Here is a 19148-nt window from a genome sequence, read left to right as displayed (position 1 = left end):
ATTTTTTATTGTTTTTAAAGTTATTCGAGAACATCTGCAGTAAAAACTTCTTTGATTGCCAATTCGATTTTTAATTCGAAAATTGTGTTAGATAAATCACGATTTATTGGTTTTGAAAATTTCGTAATTGTATACACATAAGTACTTACAGCAATTCCAAAATATATGAGTTTAGTGAAAGTTGACGGGAATCTAATGTATTCAAAATAATATATGTGAAGCAAGAAGGATACTATATGAGGAAGCAAGATTAATATTTTAAAGTTATTATTTAAAAATCATAAAATGCAGTTATCACAGAAATATAAAGAAGCACTCGTAGCTGTCAAGTCAAATATTATTGAAATTTTGCCAATGTAGTTTATTTTAGCAGCACAATATTTTAGATTCTCACAATTTAAAATAATTAATAAAGGAAGCCTTTTACATAATAATTACGAGCTCATATAGCTTTAAAAGTTAAATTACATAAGTAATGTCCATTTTCCAAAAGAGAGAAATAATTCGGAAATTGATGGTGAATTTTCGAAAGAGAATTGAATGCTCTTTTAAATATTTATCACATTTTATCCAAAGAATCGCAGTAAGTTTAACTTTCAAAATAGTTTCATCACTTTTCTTACAAATAAAAAATAATTACCAATTAAAATTCTTAACACTTAATTTAGACTTGACTCCCTTTAGAAAATACAGATGAGAATTGTAATTAAATTTCTTCATAATGGAATCAAAATTGCTGCAAATTACAACTTATTAATCCGAAGAGCCAAGTACTCGCTTTGTAACATAGTTTGATTCTCATTCAGAAATCATTCACTCCTTAGCTGGTTAATTATATAATGATAGTAATATAAAGGAAAAGTGCCTAAGCCACGGTGTACTGTTAGCTTATACCTATAGTAATTTTTTAAAGAAATAATTCGGTAAATTTAAATTATACAGCGACAACTAAAGGGCATAGTTATTTTCACTTGAAAGTTGTTACATAACAGCAGATACTATTAATGAATAACTAACTAACTAATTTTTTTTGTCATCATCTCTTTCTGGAAACGCTTACTCGAAATAGAATATTTTTAATTTTTTTTAAATCTAAGTAATTTATTTCTATAAATTCTTGATTTAATTTTTTAAAATACTGAAATCAATCAGATGTCAAGCAGCTCCTTCTGAGATAATCAGTTGAAATGCATACTCACACAAAAACAAAGATTAATTCTATTGTTCTGTGATAGATAAGGCTATTGTTCTAGAGTTCTATTAACGACACAAACGCATCAATACACGTATGTTATGTTTCTCGTTTTTCTTCAAATATTTTACGTTAAAGAAGTTACAAAATCTGTTATGTTTGTCTTCTACATTAGGGCTGGATATTCTTAAAAATTAAAATTCTTTAATCAAAATCCCTGTATTCCAATAACATGTTTTTTTTTTTAATTATACTTCATTATACCTCGTCAACCTCATTTAGAAAATTATGCGATTATGTTATCTTATTAGAAGTTGGAATGTAAGTCATTCCAACTTCATCATACTTAAATTTTTGATATTAAATTTTTTCTATTTAAACAGAAATACAAGAATAAAATAAAAAATTACTAAGTACGCAATTGGAACAGATGCAATTTACCGTTTTGTATTAAAAAATCTATTCAAGGTCATTTCAAAGTCAATTCGCTAGTATAAATTCTGATAAAATCCCTTTCAATGTTGTTTTCTCTTCATTTACTAATACAATTGGATATAGCAGAACAATTCACAATAATGTTAATTAAAAAATGAATACGAATAACTCTCTAGATTTTCAAAAAAAAAAACAAAGCCGCGACATTGTAATTAAATTAAATTTATTTTTAATTTAGAATAAAGAATTCTTTTTTCAGGCCATTTACTCTTTGGTTGCTACTGAAAGAATTTAGAATTCTTATATGTCTATATATATATATATATATATATACGCATGGATTTATTATTTATTATTGCTTTTTATGTGTCAGATTTACCTAGATTCTTAAGAATGAACACAAGATAATAAAGTATCTTTTATAGATTTGAAAGTTGTTTAACAGTGTTAGAAATTAATAAAAAAAAAATGCTGACTACGGTCTTGTTGGAAAGAGAATGTTTGCTCTTTTTTATTGGTAATTTTTTTTATTGTTTTTTATTTTATTATCTGGCATTCGCGAATACATAACTGTATCTTAAATCATACACATAAAATATAAACTCAAGAATATTTTACAACACTGTACTGCACAACAAATACAGGTTTCTTGTGATCTGCGGTGAAAAATAAATTTTTGTGCCTTTCTTTTTTATTTATTTTCATGTCTACTTTTTAAAATTTTTTTTATTTTGGCTTATATACAGGTCTAATATTTTAAATTCTACATGTTTATTTTGTTTTTTTGTTTTTTGCTTAATGTACATTCCACCTGTGAATCTAAGTCTTAAACGCCAATACCTAGTTTTTAAGATTTCGTCAGATAAGTAATTTATTATTATTGATGCTGCTGCTACTTTTCTATTTCTTACTTAATAAAAGTAAGTATGTTGCATTATAATAAAAAATTCTATGTGAGGTATGATTAACTAACAAATAATTATTTTTTAAAAATTAGAGTATTTCAGAGTGTTGCCATTATTTGTAATTGCAAAATGTGATCGTAAAATTAAAACAAATATCTTATACTGCGCTCCGAAACTTTAATCAGCTTTTTAACTCAGAATTCTCATTTTCTCGATTAGGCGTTTCACTGGCCCGGTTAGTTTTTATTTTCGTTTTTTCTAGAATGCAAATACATCTTTTTAAATATCGATTAAACTAGTCATCTTCCAAAACGAAAGTTGTACGAGTACCAATTGTATATAATATTGTTGATAATATAAAGCAGTAGTGCTAAAAATGCACCTTTCAATGAAGTCTCCATGAGTTTAAAAATGGCAATACCAATTCCTTTCATTTTCAAAAAGGCAATACCAATTCAAAAAAATTTTTATTTGCATACCGTGATTTTAAAACTATATTGAATTTTTAACTTCTACATTTTCTTAAGACCAGCTTGCAATAATATTTCACGAATATGCGTTTGAATTGGGACTTCGAATAAAGGCATTTAAATATTAATATATTTTTGATTTTCGAATATTGGTTTTCGAATATTAAAAGTTTTCGAAAACAAATTTATGCTTAGATTGTTGTTTAAAATTACGACTGCCTCCCGAGCATGGACCATTGGAAATGGTACTTGTGTTACTGCTAACCTATTGTTTTACATTAATTTTTATAAAATAAAAAACTTATGTCTTGGCCTGCTTAAATTAATTATATTTTTCATTACTTATACGCAAAGGGCTGGTAATCTGGTTGACAATAATGCTAAAATCCATCAAAAAAAAATTTTTTATTTTAAAAATTTTTGTTTTTCAAAAATAAAAAATAAGAAATTTTTTATTTTCGCTACATTATCTTAAGTATCCGATTAAAATAGCTACATAACAATCTAAAACCTATGTAAGATGGTTTAAGAAATAAAAATCTTTGTACCTACACATAAATATACTTACATATATACATCTACATTTTACATTTTTACCAACCGCTTAATGCACGTTATTTATGACCGTGCTTTTAATTTCTGTTTTCTTTTCTTTTTTTATAGCAATATTTTTAATAGGAATTTAGTATATTTTTTTATTCACTTCTTCAAATTTCATCGGTCTCTTTTACTCTTTTTTTAATATAAATTTTTTAGTTGGCTACTGGGTCTAGAGGAAAATGTGTCAGTAGTGACTCGTCCCATAAGTTCAAGATTTTTTATTTAGAATTTCTTTATTATAATAACAAAAAAAAACCTATCTAAATCAAAATGCTTTGCTACTAGCTATTTTAAAAATAGAAAACGATTTTAAAAAATCGTGCAGATAGCATTATTATCATCATCAATAGCATCAACATCATCATTACATGATTATGATAGTTATATTGATGATTATAATAGGAAAAAAAATAAAGTGATAATATTTGGCTGCGGCTACTTGATGGTCGCTTTTGATGCTGTATTGTAAATAATATGGCAGCGAGTGTTGTGGCAATATGATTATCTCATAAAATAATATGGAGAAACTAAAGAAAATTTAAAGAAGGGAATTTATCTGAGTTTTTTTTTCTCTTAATATTTAATGAATGATAAGTTGGTTTTTTTTTGTTTTCCATTTTGTGTATGGTTTTAAATATTGAAAAAACGGGAAGATTTAAAACTCGATTTCACGATTTTTTTTTTCGCCCATTCTTGTTTATTTATTTTTTAACTGATTTTCTTATATTTAAAAAGTGATGTGCGGTTTAATGTCATTTGAAAGAAGGAATGCTTAACTTCGAAAACAAAACAACTACATACAAGGAATGGAGAGATAATTTTTAAAATTTTATGTTATGTAGGTACTTTTGCTTCAAAGATGATCGACAATGATTATCACGCGTCCAACCTCGTCTTGTGAATCGTTACTGTAATTCGTATACAATAAAAGAGTTTTATTCGGAATTATAGTTGAAGAAATTTTTTAAAAAGTTTTTCTTTTATAGTAAACTCAAAAATAAATCGAAGGTTTTCATATTTTTAGTAGACTAATAAATTTTATGTTTACGAGTATTTGTTTGTTGTGCGGTGTTTGGTGTTGATTTCTACAATAATAGAACAGCGCGTAGACTTTCATGATGATAAACAGATAAAGGTTTTAAAACAATTTTTTTTTTTTGAATTTTTCTTTTTCTATTATTGTGAGTTATAATAGAATCCATTCAATATATGAAATTTAATATTATGTGACCTACTTTGGTATGCTTCACAAAGGTGTGAAATAAAAATTGTTTCTCGATATTTGTAAAAATATTTGTATGTTAATTAATTTTAATTCATTTTATAGTATTATAAATATTTATGGATATTTATGTATGTATGTAAATTAAAATAAAAAATTTACATAAGAATTTTAATTGTTGCTGCTAAAAGGGTATTAAAAATTTTTATTGAATTAGAAATGCTTGGGAATGTAAAAAATTTTAAGCCTTTTGGACGAATAAAGGGGACGAATTTATTAAATAAATCAAAAATTGTTGACAAAAATATTTTCTATTTGGTAATTAATAAAAATGATGGCTACATAAAAGTGAAATTCAAGAAATAAAGATTAAGGGGATGACCAAATTTCTTCGAAAAGAACAATATATTCTAACTCATATGTTATACTTAATTCAAAATTTATAAATTTAAATCAAATTCAAAAAGCTATTTTGTTGTTTCTGAGTATAAGATTTCATGTCAACAAAAACGACTTGTACCTGAATACATATCTCACTTCTTGCTTACTCAAATAGAGGCTTTGTATTTATAAGACTATTTAAGTAACATACTTTTGATCTGCAATATGTTTAATTAACAAAATCAGAAAAAAACATAATTTTTGAGTTTTACGAGTAGTCAGAAAAAGGGGTATGACAGTTTGCCAGAAAAAAGGCAAGAACTTAAAAGCAAACTAAATAGTTAACAATTTATTGTTTTCAATATTTTATGTTTGACTCGTACATTGTTTTCCAACGAAATTCAGTAGAAATTTACGACAAAAACATCAAATATTTAAAATAATTAAAAATTAGGAAAATAATTAAGAATTTCAAACCAGATGTTCGCCAACTATTACAATAAAACTGGAAATGATTAGTGTTAGTATATAAAATATAACGATATTAAAATTAATACTCCAAAAATTTGAAATTCCAACCCCGACAATCCTATTTTGGGTCAACTTTAGATTAAAATGGTACTACAATAATTACTTTTCGAATAACGTAACTATTCAAAAATTTTATTTTAAAATTCTCGAATCGCCATACTAGAAAATTACAAGTATCAAGAAGTTAGCTTTTGTCAAATTTCCGTCGAAATTAATTTAATCTATTGATGCTAGTTAATAAAAATAATTTACTTTTATAAATTAAATGCATTTTGACATAAATAAAGTATTCACTAATTTAAGTTTTAGTGTACAAATACATATTTAAGTTTAAGATCAATAAAGATTACCTTGTAAATCAAGTGAACACAATTGCCCTAAAAAAATATTCCAAATAACCTTTTCAGAAATTTGTAAGTTATTTACTTTAGATACGAAATTTTTTTCATAAAATCTGATAACACACAAAATATTCATTTTATTTATCCCTTTTCCAACAAAATTGAAAAAAAAAAATATGCTCATTAGTGTCACTTCGTCTGGTCATTCGTCTATTGTTTGTTAACCAGAAAATACAAGCCTTATCAAAGAAGAAGCGAATTTTAATTAACTTGGTTTTACACATCTAATTCCACCGTTATATTAGAATTTTTTTTAATCTTTCCATCTTGTGTTAAGAGTGTGCAAGAAATTATTTAAAATAATGTTCCTTCTTATTTAAATTTGTTTTTGTTAAGCGTGCTTTTTACCGCACGCATCATTAAATTTATGCAATATACAAGGTTTTTCACCCCCCATCTCACATATACGATCTTTTACTGCAAATTGATCAAAGAATTATCCCTGAAATTATTTGCCACCTTATGCAAAACACCCTGTATATTCAACACTCTTCGCGTTAAAAGAAATGTTAATTACTATCAACAAAAAACGTTTAACTGTTTTAAATATATAGAAGCAATCCGAACAAGAAAGCACATTTAAATATTTTTCAACCCAGATTATTAACCAAATTTTTGAATAGAAAAGTTTGAATTTTCAATCTTTTAATTTTCTATTATTCAAGTTTGTAACCTTATAACCTTTTTTGAACAAAAGATTTTAGTTTTTTGTACGCATTTGTCTAATAAATTAGATAATTAAACTCAGTTACATTGATCCGCAAAGTATTTATTTGCGGATCATATTTTCTCATCTGCGCATGTTTATTAAGTCTACATGTTTATTAAGTTTATCGGGTATGTAATAATCATAGTAGTTTTACTACAATGTTAAAAATGCGTATGTAACAACAATTTCCAAAATGACTTCGCAACAAATACGTAATTGCTATTTGAATACCTACAACAAATATTCGATAGTTATTTACATATTATCACATAAATAATATTCACTTTAATACCGAACAACCTGAATTATAATAATTACTTACTTACTTATTTACTTTCTATGTAATAAATAATAATTATATTTCTTGTATATAGGAACTGTTATTTTAATATCATAACATAACAATGTATTATTAAAAATGGATAAATAGCAGTGAACAGACGACAAACTGGCTATCCAGTTAAGTTAAGAGGTAAAACTAATTATTAAAATTCTTTTATGATTATTTCAAAAGAAACGATGATTTTAAAATTAAAAAGTTGACTTGCAACATTTTCTTATTCATAGCTAGTCTTAACTCTTTAACACTCGTAAGATCAGCAAAACTAAACAATTCATTTGTATTTTTGAATTCAAAACTTGAGCGTAACTTGCAAAAACTTATGGTGTAAGTTTTAACGAACAGTTATGTAATTGAATAGCAACTTGTTTTTCAAATAAAACAAAAAATAAGAACATGAAGTACAAAAGTTGTAAACAAAAGCAATCCGTAGTCAACAAAAAAGGCTCAATAGAAGGAAATTTTTGCTAGTTCCAATGAGTTTACAAACATTTCAAATTGTAAGAAAATTTTTTGAATTTTAAGAAAAGTGGAGTGTTAAGCGAAATTTGTAATGAACTTCAGTTAATGTTAAAAATGTGCAGTCCAAAGAAATTCAAGTTATTAGATTTAGACATTTTTAATAATTTCAAAAGCGAAAAAGTTGAACTTATAGATTTTCAAAAAGATTTGTAATTCTCAGCGACTTTTTTTCTAAAAATGATGAAATTTGCATATTATAAGGGACAATTTTAATTATTAAAGTATGCGTTGGCAAAATTATTGCCAAATTTGATAATCGAAAAAGTTCAATATTTCTTTGTTAATTTGAAATTTATCTACTTTGCTTCATCAAAATGGCATAAAAGATTAACGCTGTCTTGCCAATTAGAATTCAAAAACAAGTCAAATATTGCAAAATTTTTCTTACAAACCTTGTAATACATTTTGCACTATAAATTTATTCTAATACTATAATTTCATTAGCAGTATTAGAAGAAATTTGTAGTGCAAAAAGTATAATAGTAGTATAAAATACGTATAACAATTTTAATAACAGGAAGTTCTGGGGTTAATTTTTCCTTTTCAATCGGAATTTTTTCTACAGAATTTTTGTTTTCCTTCATTAAACCAGCATTATTATAGAATGATATTTTCAATTGTATGCTGAAATTTTTCACATTTAATTAAAATTTTTATGTAATTACTTAATTTAACTGATTTTTTTCTTTATAAAATGAAAAAAAGAATGCCAACTTGTACAACAACACAACATATTGCAATATAGAAAATTATGAGAAGAATTGCAAATTACTTTAATCGTTTACAGCATCTACATAATTAAATTATTTTCTATATTAGAATTTTCAATTGATATTTTTATCGTTTTTTGTTCTGTATTACTACAATAAACGAGTGCGATTAAAGATTATCTAATAGATATGAATTGAATTCTAGCATAATATGGAAAATTCATGCAACAATAGAATTTTTTGATTATGTGATTAAGGCGACGAAGGAAACAAGTTCTGATTTATAGTTAAGTATGACTGTATGCATATTATGTGTATAAGCTGACTTCCTTAATGAATTAATATAACTAAAATCATAACTATTAATAATTTGGCAATTTAATTATTAACGTAGTTTGAGATGCAGGGTGTTATTTTTACTATTTAATTTCCTAACTTGATAATTTGATAACTTTTAATTTAATAACGAATGCAATAACTTTTACAATACTTAATAATGGAACTCAATGGAACATAGCAATTGAAGTTACTCCTAGTTACTATAAGTTTTCTTCCAGTAGACTCTTTGTATATAAGTATTATTTATATATGTATAAAATCTTGGTTTGTTGTCTCACCTTTCTCAAAAGTAAGTAATTAATAAACTTAATGACTATTTTGGCACCCAGAGAGCATATGATTTAATGCCTATTTGATTATTGCTTTTGCGAATATTTAAAAACTCTTGCTTTTATCGATCTTCATAATCTGTGGTTTTGAATAACATTATTAAATGTATAACTGATGATTATCCGAAATCAGTAGAAAAATTAATCCAAATGAGATCATTAAATTATAGTAGAACTAAAATATAGCCTCGCGACAAAGGTTTATGGACTCAAATAATTTTACATAAAAATTTAAATAGTTTTCCGTGTTTTTGACTTCAATAAAGTTGGCTTAAGCCAATGGTTTTTATTGTAGCACTAATCCTTTCAACAAATGAAAATATTGCTTTTAAAAGCAATCTATGTACCTACTATATTTTGAAAATTATTTTTATTCATACACAAATATATTTTTTTAAAATTGCATACCTTTAAGATGTGCAATGTTAGCAATCTTAAAATACAATAAAAAAAATTAAAAAGGCGTTAATATAATGCTCGAATTTAGGGGCTAATTACGTTAGGTAGGAAAAATAATTATATGTTTTGGTGGCATGGCATTTACCGTTAGCTTTCTGCATTTATAGAAATTTGAAAAAGCTTTCCAGTTTCGGAAATATATACGCTGCCAAAAATTAAAATATTCCAAATTTCAAAAGGCGATAACTTGATTGAAGGATTAGAGGTAGAAAAAAATTGTTAATCAATATCTAAAAACTTCTTAAATTTTAAACTCCTAAAACGTACGGTTTAGAAGAAAAACAATATAAAAATTTGAAAAAAAAAAAACGAACTTAAAAAAACCGTTAATTTTAGTAGCCATTTTACATTTTTAATATTTAGTTATGCTATGCGAAAAATCCGCATACTACTTTGTTCTACGAAAACTGTCAACCTAAAAGTTTGTTCTACGAAAATCAGTTTCTTCCAAAGATCTATGTACGTATAAAATTTCAGCTTTCTATCTTCAAGGGTATAGAAGTTTTGTAAACAGACACATGGACAGACGGACGGATGGACAGAGTGAAACTAAAACCCACTTTTGTTCAAAATTTTAAATATGCCCAGAACTTATTTCTATTTAATGTTACAGTATTTTACCAGCTTATAAGATGGTAGTAGATTCGCAAAATTTAATAAAATAGTTCCGTTCCATGTCCGCAGGACATGGCATTCTTTGCTGGTGGTTAAAATTTTTAAAGGTTTGCATAGATTTTACAACAAAGATTAATACACATGTTATACACTGTTAATATTTAAATGCATATCGAAACTTTTCGTGATCAAAGTATTTAACCTGTAAATAAAAAATATTAATTTTGGACACATTTCAATTTTGCAATGTAAAATATTTGTGGTGGTTTCAACTCTTTTATAAAATGATCTCTTTCATATTGAAGCATTTAAATCAAAGAACTTGAAATGTTGATTAAGCCCATATTAAAAATAATAATAATAATAATAATCGTACACTTTATAATAAGAAAATTAATAAGAAACGATTAAGTTCAAATTCAAGTGCATAAAACTCTTATATTTAGTAAAAATTTTTATTAACAGGTTTTTTTTCCTTCTTTCTGTGCATGTCAAAATTCTTTCCACTTTAGTTAAATAATTAATAAGCATACACGTTTCTACATATCTTTCCGTTTCCTTTTTTAAAACTAATAATTATATTAATTAACAAAATCAAAAAAAAACACAGGCGACCATAAATATTTCATAATAATTTTATTCCATACTGTTGTGAATTTGTTATGATATTTTTATATACCATAAATTAACGTAAACTCATTTTTTTTAATATACGTTACGTACATATATGCATAAATACATACATATGTAAGGTATTAATTATTGGTTAATTAAAGACGTAGCTTATTTTAAAGATAAATTTGTTTAAAATAATACAAAATTGTCTCACAAAAACACACACACTCAGTTTCGATCGTTCAGACGTAGAACGAACTCTAAATTTCTAAAGTGCGGTATGAATTTCAGCTTTATACTTCATAATCTGATTAAATTTTAAAATATATTTCCTATGACGTTTGTAATTTTTCCATCTGTCATTGCACATATGTACACGTCTTAATCTAAAATAATTTTGTAACATTTTTAAAAAGTATATGTACATCCCATCTTCTACATGGGGTATACGTGAATCAGGGAATCCATCTTCTTTGGTGCATTTCATAATGCCTAGGAAGATACTTGTTATTTAATTCAATAATTTCATTATTTAATTTTCTAGCAAAATTTGAACCAAATATTAAATAACTTTTAAGACAATTTTAACGGACATTCATGCAAACACTTACACTTAAACACTAATATGCTTTCTATTGCTAATTTATTTTCGAAAATAAACACAAATATTTAAAAATTTTTGTAAATCTAATAATATTTGGTACAATAAGTATATAGTTTTGAGTTTCGGTAAGGTAATTGGCTGAAAACCGGTAATGTAATTGATTGTAATTTGTTGAGCTATCAATAAAAATCGGGAGCGAAATTTGATTTTTAAATTTATTGTAAACTTCTCATATAAATAATCTACGCTATAGTTTTTTCGCACCCATAATCCAAAAATTTCTAAGAGTTATTTCTACTAGTTTTGATTTTAATTGAAATTAAATTGAACCTCAAAATGCTTCCTCATCGGAATGCACACATGCGTCTACGCATGCTTAGTTCAAAAAATACATTGAAAGCAATAAAAAGGAAAGCTGCTTATTATATAATCTTTTCAATTTTTATACCCGTACGAACGTATGTTCGAAGGGTATACTAAATTTGCCTTACCGTTTGTAACGCTAAGAAATAACGGTCTTAGATATAGACTCAAGTGTATGTTTTTGATCAGCGTCAAATTCTGAGTTGATTTAGCTTTGTCTGTCCGTCAGTCCGTCCGTCCGTCCGTCCGTCCGTCCGTCCGTCCGTCCGTCCCAACGATAACTCAAAAACTAATTGAGCTAAGTTCACCAAATTTTCACAAATGATTTATTGTACTAAGTGCCAGAACCCTATTTAAATTGGACAAGATCGAGGTACCGGTTCGGGTAGCTGCCATACAACTTCAAAATTTATTTGGCTATATCTCAGAACCTATAAAAGCTATGGTATTGAAATTTCACACAAATGAATATATTAATAGGGCCAATGTGTCTGATGAAAGTCGTTGAAATTACTTGGCTCCTTCTGGTACCTGCCATACAACTTCAAAAGTTATTTGTCTATATCTCAGGAACTATAAAAGTTATGGTATTGAACTTTCACACAAGCGAAGATATTAGTAGGGCCAATGTGTCTCATAAAAGTCGTTGAAATTACTTGGCTCCTTCTGGTACCTGCCATACAACTGCAAAAGTTATTTGGCTATATCTCAGAAACCATAAAAGCTGTGGTATTGAAATTTCACACAACCGAATATATTAGTAGGGCCAATATGTCTGATAAAAGTCGTTGAAATTTCTTGGCTCTTTCTGGTAGCTGCCATACAACTTCAACAGTATTTTGGCACAGACAGTATTTTGAAAAACACATTGTACTGAAATTTTGCATAAATTAATATACGGCAACTCCATAGTCAGTTATGGCATCTTTATTCGCACATAGGATAACAAATTCGTACGGGTATCACAGAGTTGACAAGGTCAACTCTATTTTTTTCTCGTTTTTTTTAAATTTTTATATTATTCATAGAGTGTTAATGTCATAATAGATTAATACTCACATCATAATAATTTTAATATACATACATATGTACTTATAAATTTAATTTATAGTTTTAATCATAAAGTTTGGTAGTGAAGACTAACAAATTTTGTTTCCTTGCCTAGGATAATTATATAATATTGCTCAATTATAAATTTTAATGAAACTCGTCCAACCTAACCATGCTATTACACGGCTAATAGTTTTGTATTAAAGGGAATTGTTTTTAAAAATAAAAATTATATTAAAAAGTCTATAATTAAATCATCATCTTTAAGGTTTCCTATAATCATTATGTAATTATGTGTATACACTAGCTTATCTGTAAACTTACTGCAGTTTTGTAATTATAATGGAAATAATTGAATAATTTTTTTAATGCACTATCATACTATCAACTCCATATGTTGTCAATTACTGACAAAATGAATAGCAAATAATAATTTCAAAATCATCGCCACTATCTTTTTATATTCGCAAAAACAAAATTTGTAACAAGAAAATCTTGTTAATTTAAGGAAATACTTAAATTTGTTAGTATATATTTCGAATACGGATGTTAAATGAATTTAAGATCAATTAATTGAAATGAATTACAGTGTTAATTATTTTATGCCTAGGCAATCTCAAGAAAAATATTTGAAGTAGTATGCAAAATATTTTGTAAATTTTAAATGCATAGCATAATTGTTAGTTTGACTTGACCTCTCAACTCTAATGCTTTTAATTAAATATTTAATTAAGTTTTAATTCTTATAATTATTTTACTCTAACAAGGGTTTTTGTTCCTATCAACTGACCAGGCTTATGAATTAGTTTAAACTACCAATAGACAAATCAGAAAAAAATGTAATTTTCTATAAATTATAAAATAATTTTTAGTAATAATGCAAAACACATAATTAAATAATATTTAAAATTCATTATAATTACAACTTTATCACAAAATACATTCAGGCTATGCACAGTAAAATTTTGTTATAAATTAATTAGCTTAAAAAATTAACATGCTAGAGATCTTAACGGATCATAACACAATAAAAGATATCAAAAAGACAAAAAAGAAGCTAACAAAACACGCCATAATTATAAACGCTTATAATACCTCAGAAAATAATGAAGATAATGAAGGTGTGTTGCATTGCGATCACTACCACGATTGCAAAAGAAGTTCAAAAGAAAATTTTATTTTCCATGCCGTACAATTATAAATAAAAAGGAGAAAAAAAATTAATCTAAAATATTTTTCATACTCAAATTTCATGGTATGATTTATAATTATTATAAGAGTTGCTCGTTAAAAATAATAAATGAAAAAAATTACTCCAAAATACTCACAATTGAAAAAAACAAAAACAAAACTATAATATTAACTGTGATATAAAATCGACATTTAAAATCGACATTTCTATATGTTTTAAAATTAAAAAAGAAAAAATTATCTTGCTCCAATTATTTTTAACCTAAATTAAATATTATTTTCATCTTTTAAAACGTTTATTTGATAATAATTGATAACATTATTCTGGTAAATCACACCCCAAGCTGTATAAACTAATAATGCAAAAGAGCGTTTTATTATTAATAAATACAAAATTTAATTCGATGATTTCAAAAGCATATTAATTGAAGCAGAGTTTACTATAATCAATCTTAAGCTAAGTTAAAATAATCTGCAAAAAAATGCTCAAGTTTGACTGAGTTCGCACTTGCAATTCTCTCTTTTAGAGTTGTTATTTTATTAGTTAAAACTGCACTGTAATAGAACTACTAAAGCAGCGCTGCTATAGAAAAACTCTCTACTCTCTACATATAATAATGTCTCTCTACTCTCTCAATAATGAGTTCTCTACTAATTAATGTTAAAAGTATAAAAACATGGGCGAAATTTTATGCTGCTGATTTGACTGAAGATCTTTTGCAGTTCTACTAACAAAAACTTAATGCTTTTTGCAACAAACTATAAAAACATGCTGCCATTGCAGATCTTTGATACCAATGCAAACGCGAATTCCACCTTACGGTTAAATATAATCTTAGTGGCATATTCAGTACAGAGTACATCATATAGTCTTAGTGGCATATTCAGTACAGAGTACATCATAATTAAACTATAATGTAACAATAAATATACCAACACAGGGAATTAAATGTGTTGAACCAAAACTAAAGCGTTAGAAAAGATAAGTTCGTTAAGCTTCAACTGTTTTTTCAATTGTCATTTTATATGGAGAGTCAAGACATGATTCGTAGTGAAAACTGTTTTGCAACAATAAATATATTGAAACATATGTTATCCAATAGTTTAGCTGAAATTTTAAACAAGTTTACATGCAATATAATCAAAACTTACGTCTTCGAAAAGTTTGGACAGTTGTGTTTCCAAAATATTCATTCTGGTTAGCATTTTAAGACGTTAACTTGAAGCAATTAAAATTACGTCTTAATTTTGTAAAGTTGAAATAAACGCAGTAAACTTTATGCATACCTTTGTCCAATTCTCAAATAAATTTGAGAGAACCGTACTTTCAAAGAAATGAGAAGAGAACGCAAATTTGTTTCATATTCGCACAAATATTGAAACAAGGACATTCAAGAATTTATTTTCTTGATATTCGTTGCAGCAAATTTTAACAAATAAAATAAAATTTTTATTCACTGAGCCTTCTACTGAATTTTTATTACATATTTTGAAAAATATCCCTTAAGAATCGTTTATCATTAGTTTTGAGTATAGTAATATTCACGAAACGTTTCACAGATGTGATTTCACAGAATTTCTGCGATACTACTGCAATAGTATAATATATGTATGATTTATAATAATTCAGCAATTAATGAACTAAATTACATTAAAATAAAAACATAAAAATTTTAGATACACCAGTTTACGTTTATGGGTACAATTTAATTAAGAAAAAGTAAAGAATTTTTTTTTTATTTATTCAAGTGTGTTTGTTTTCAACATATCTTTCCGTTTTGTTTAACAATAGATATTTTAATAACAATAAAAGATAAAAAACATAATTAACTCTAAAAAAAAAGTGATTGTCTTTAGGAAAATTTCGAAAAATAAAACTACGTTATTGAACAACAATTGTAATAAATTGAAATAAACGTCATTAAATTGAATTTTAATTATTTACACAAAAGTAACTCAAAAATTTTTCAATTTTTGTTTGTGTACAAATATTAATTAGAATGAATGAAAAATTATCATATAATGGGCACTATAATGAAACAAATTATTAATTATAGCAATCATGAACATATGGCGTAAAAATTGATAAAGTAGAATTAGCTTTTCTAAAATAAGCACCTGTGCATTACGTAACATTGTTTTTTCACTAACTTCTAAACTCTATTAATAGATTTTTATATTAAGGGAAAATAAAAAGTAATTAATACAATAGTAAAATCAATAAACACCGCAATTACTAAGTAAAATTCAACTTTTATTGTTAAATTTAAAGGATCTGTATTTAAAAGAACCTAGGTCCTCAACACGTAATGTTAATTTTACAGCTATTTTAAATAAGTGATTTGTATATTTTCTTGTATATTGTATATTTGTATATATATGCTTTACTTAATGCCATTATAGAGAACACTTCTGACATTGTTGAGGGAGCAAATTTTCTATGTTATTGCGTAAATTTTATTTCTCATTTTGTATTTATCACATTTCATTCAGAAATGAGAAGAAAGTGTAGCTTAAAATGTGTAAAATTAAATCACATTTTTTCTGAAGATGACTAGTTTTTAATATTTTGCAATTCATTTAGTGGAAAGTTGCTAATTATGCTATGATTCTATAATTAAATACAAAATCAGCCCAATAATGATGGGATTTTTTTTCATTATTTAATAGTATTGATCTGCAATAGTATTGCAACCCAAACAACCCTAAAATGGGCATTTTGTTCATTTTTGTAAAATCAAAGAAATAATTAATAAAATTCATATATTTCGGATACTATAAGATTTGTTTTTGCTGAATTCATATTTTATTAACTTTAAATTTTATATTTTATCTCATCATGAAATTAATAATTTTATGAATCAGAATTAAAACAATATTTGATTTTATTTTTTCTTTTTCTTACAGGTGAGTCAAATTTTCTTAGCAGTAAAATCTGTTCATATTGTAAGTAATCTCACAAAAAAATAAAGATAGTTATTAAATTTATTCTTATCAGATTATTATTGCGTTATGTGTTAGCTTTTTGATAACATTGTAATATTAATAAAAGCGGCATAAAGCTAGTTTATATTAAGTATATTATGATTCATTGAAATTACGAAATTCTGACATATTACTGGGATTTCTTGTAAATTCAAAATAATTAAAGAAGTAAATTATACTACATACGTAGATGTGTTCAAGTACTCGTATACCCAGAATGTTGCAAGAATTTCTATTAATTTTTTTTAATCAATTATTACTTGCGAAGTAAGTTCTTTCTTAATATATTTTTGAGAAATGTGCTTATTAAATTCACAATGTCCGCCTATAACTTAAAAGATGATTTGTTTTTTCAGCTATTTCCTTTGCTGCTCAAACTCCGTTAAATGGCATTTTATATTTAAGGAAGAATTATTTTTTGAATTCCGGAAACGTTAACAGATCAGTTGTTCTACTACAAAAGTAGCAAAGATTAATCATAATTTAACGTTTGTAAGTTGTACAAGTCTAAAATTTTACACGAACTAATAAATGATTTATTTTGTCCGAACAAAATTTTGTACTTCTCTTCCCTGACAAGTTATTGCCTTAACTTTTCGACAACTTATTTTTCGAATATTGTAACCTTTTCAAAATTTTTAATTAAAATAAAAAACTAACAGCAAAATTCATACCATCAAAATTATAATTATTTATTTTAACTCATCTATTTAATCGTCAAATTCGAACATTATGTTAACGCTGCTTCTTTTTTTTGTTGTCATCCAAAAAGTATGCAAATTCTTTGTTTTGCAAAGCATAATTTTGCCATTCTAATCACAATTAGGTAGAAGATTCCATTTTTTAAACAAATATTTCACTTAATTAAAGCAAACTCTTCAATTAATCCGAATTTAATTAAAAAAATTTTTAATTTAAGTAATCAAAAAAATATACTCATATTATATAATTAACGTACATACTTATTGTATAAAGATGTTATATATTTATGTTTATGCAATAATGTTTATGTTTATTATGCAAAGTTTTACCTTGTATACATGGGATAAAGTAAGCACATTTTCTAACATGAAAATCCGATAGGAAAGGGGAAACTTATCAAAAATGCTTTATAACTATAAAAATTATTTAACTTGAGAGCGGATATTAAGAAATGCAAAACATATTCACATAAACTTGCACATCTCTTTCTTTAATCTGAAAAATTTAAAACACCGAACCAAAATTATTTGGTGCTTAAGTTTTAAAATGAAAAAAAAAATAGTAGCAACGTCCCAGGTATACAACCCCAACAATGCGTAAAGATAAAATTTAAATTATTCAGTACTCCATGACCATGAATTTTTCTCCCTAAAAACTTTGCCATATCATGCCACGTATATGAAAGAAATTTATACACAAGCTTCTTCACTAGCCAATAAATGATATTTTCTTTTTTTCTCAAAAAAATCAAGTATTTCTCAGAAAATAATTTTGCATGTAAATTAGAATTTCATAGCAATTAGACATTTTAGTTTAAATACAACAAAAATAAAACTTAAACACATACCTTATACACACACATATAGGCTACATTAAGGTAGCCCTCAATTAGTCGGATTATTTACATATTTATGCACCCACTTGTATGTTTACTTGCATATATATTATGTATAATGTAAGTCTATATTTTAAATATGTACATATAAACTAGAAAACATACATGCATACCTATAATATTTATGTAAATTAAAATTGTCAAGACCATTATTTTACATTTCTTTTGTATTTTATTCCATTTTAATTTTTTCATATAATTTAAGCTACTTAAAGCATTAAAAACAAAGTATAACTACTTTGAGGTGCTATTCACCTTTAATCACGGTCAATGTAATTTTAATATACTTCAAAGGTTTCTGTTATAATATGTGTACTTAGACAATAAATTAAGGTAACTAGGGGTTCTGGACTCAAAACAAATTTTATGTATGATCGGCCACAAATTTTCAATTTTTTATACATGCCATACCCCTTATATTAAACGTAGCATTCTAAAGACAAACTGAAGTCTCAAATATACAAAATGTTCATATATACTCTCTTAATCATTTTAAATGTTCATATACACTCTTATATTTTACTTCATGTATATGCTCTTAAGACTCAGGCAAAGGGGAAATTTTTATTTTTTCAATTACTGG

The 19148-nt window shown here is 25.7% G+C and overlaps 1 long non-coding RNA gene across 2 annotated transcripts in view; it reads left to right on the top strand.

The window, feature by feature from the left end:
* Positions 1-17006, top strand: part of LOC129619025 (uncharacterized) — a 108147-nt gene extending 91141 nt beyond the window's left edge. Inside the window, exon 5 of one of the 2 annotated variants that reach the window (XR_008697839.1) lies at positions 16891-17006. This is a non-coding gene — a long non-coding RNA (uncharacterized LOC129619025). The remainder of the gene's footprint in view (positions 1-16890) is intronic. The other variant, XR_008697837.1, reaches the window with a different exon arrangement.
* The last annotated feature ends 2142 nt before the right edge of the window (positions 17007-19148 follow it).

This window comes from Condylostylus longicornis, unplaced genomic scaffold (genome assembly GCF_029603195.1).
Source record: "Condylostylus longicornis isolate FDR11 unplaced genomic scaffold, ASM2960319v2 ptg000010l, whole genome shotgun sequence".
NCBI classification, from domain to species: domain Eukaryota; kingdom Metazoa; phylum Arthropoda; class Insecta; order Diptera; family Dolichopodidae; genus Condylostylus; species Condylostylus longicornis.
The sequence above is the reverse complement of the archived record's forward strand: the minus strand, read 5'-3'. Positions and strand labels throughout refer to the sequence as shown.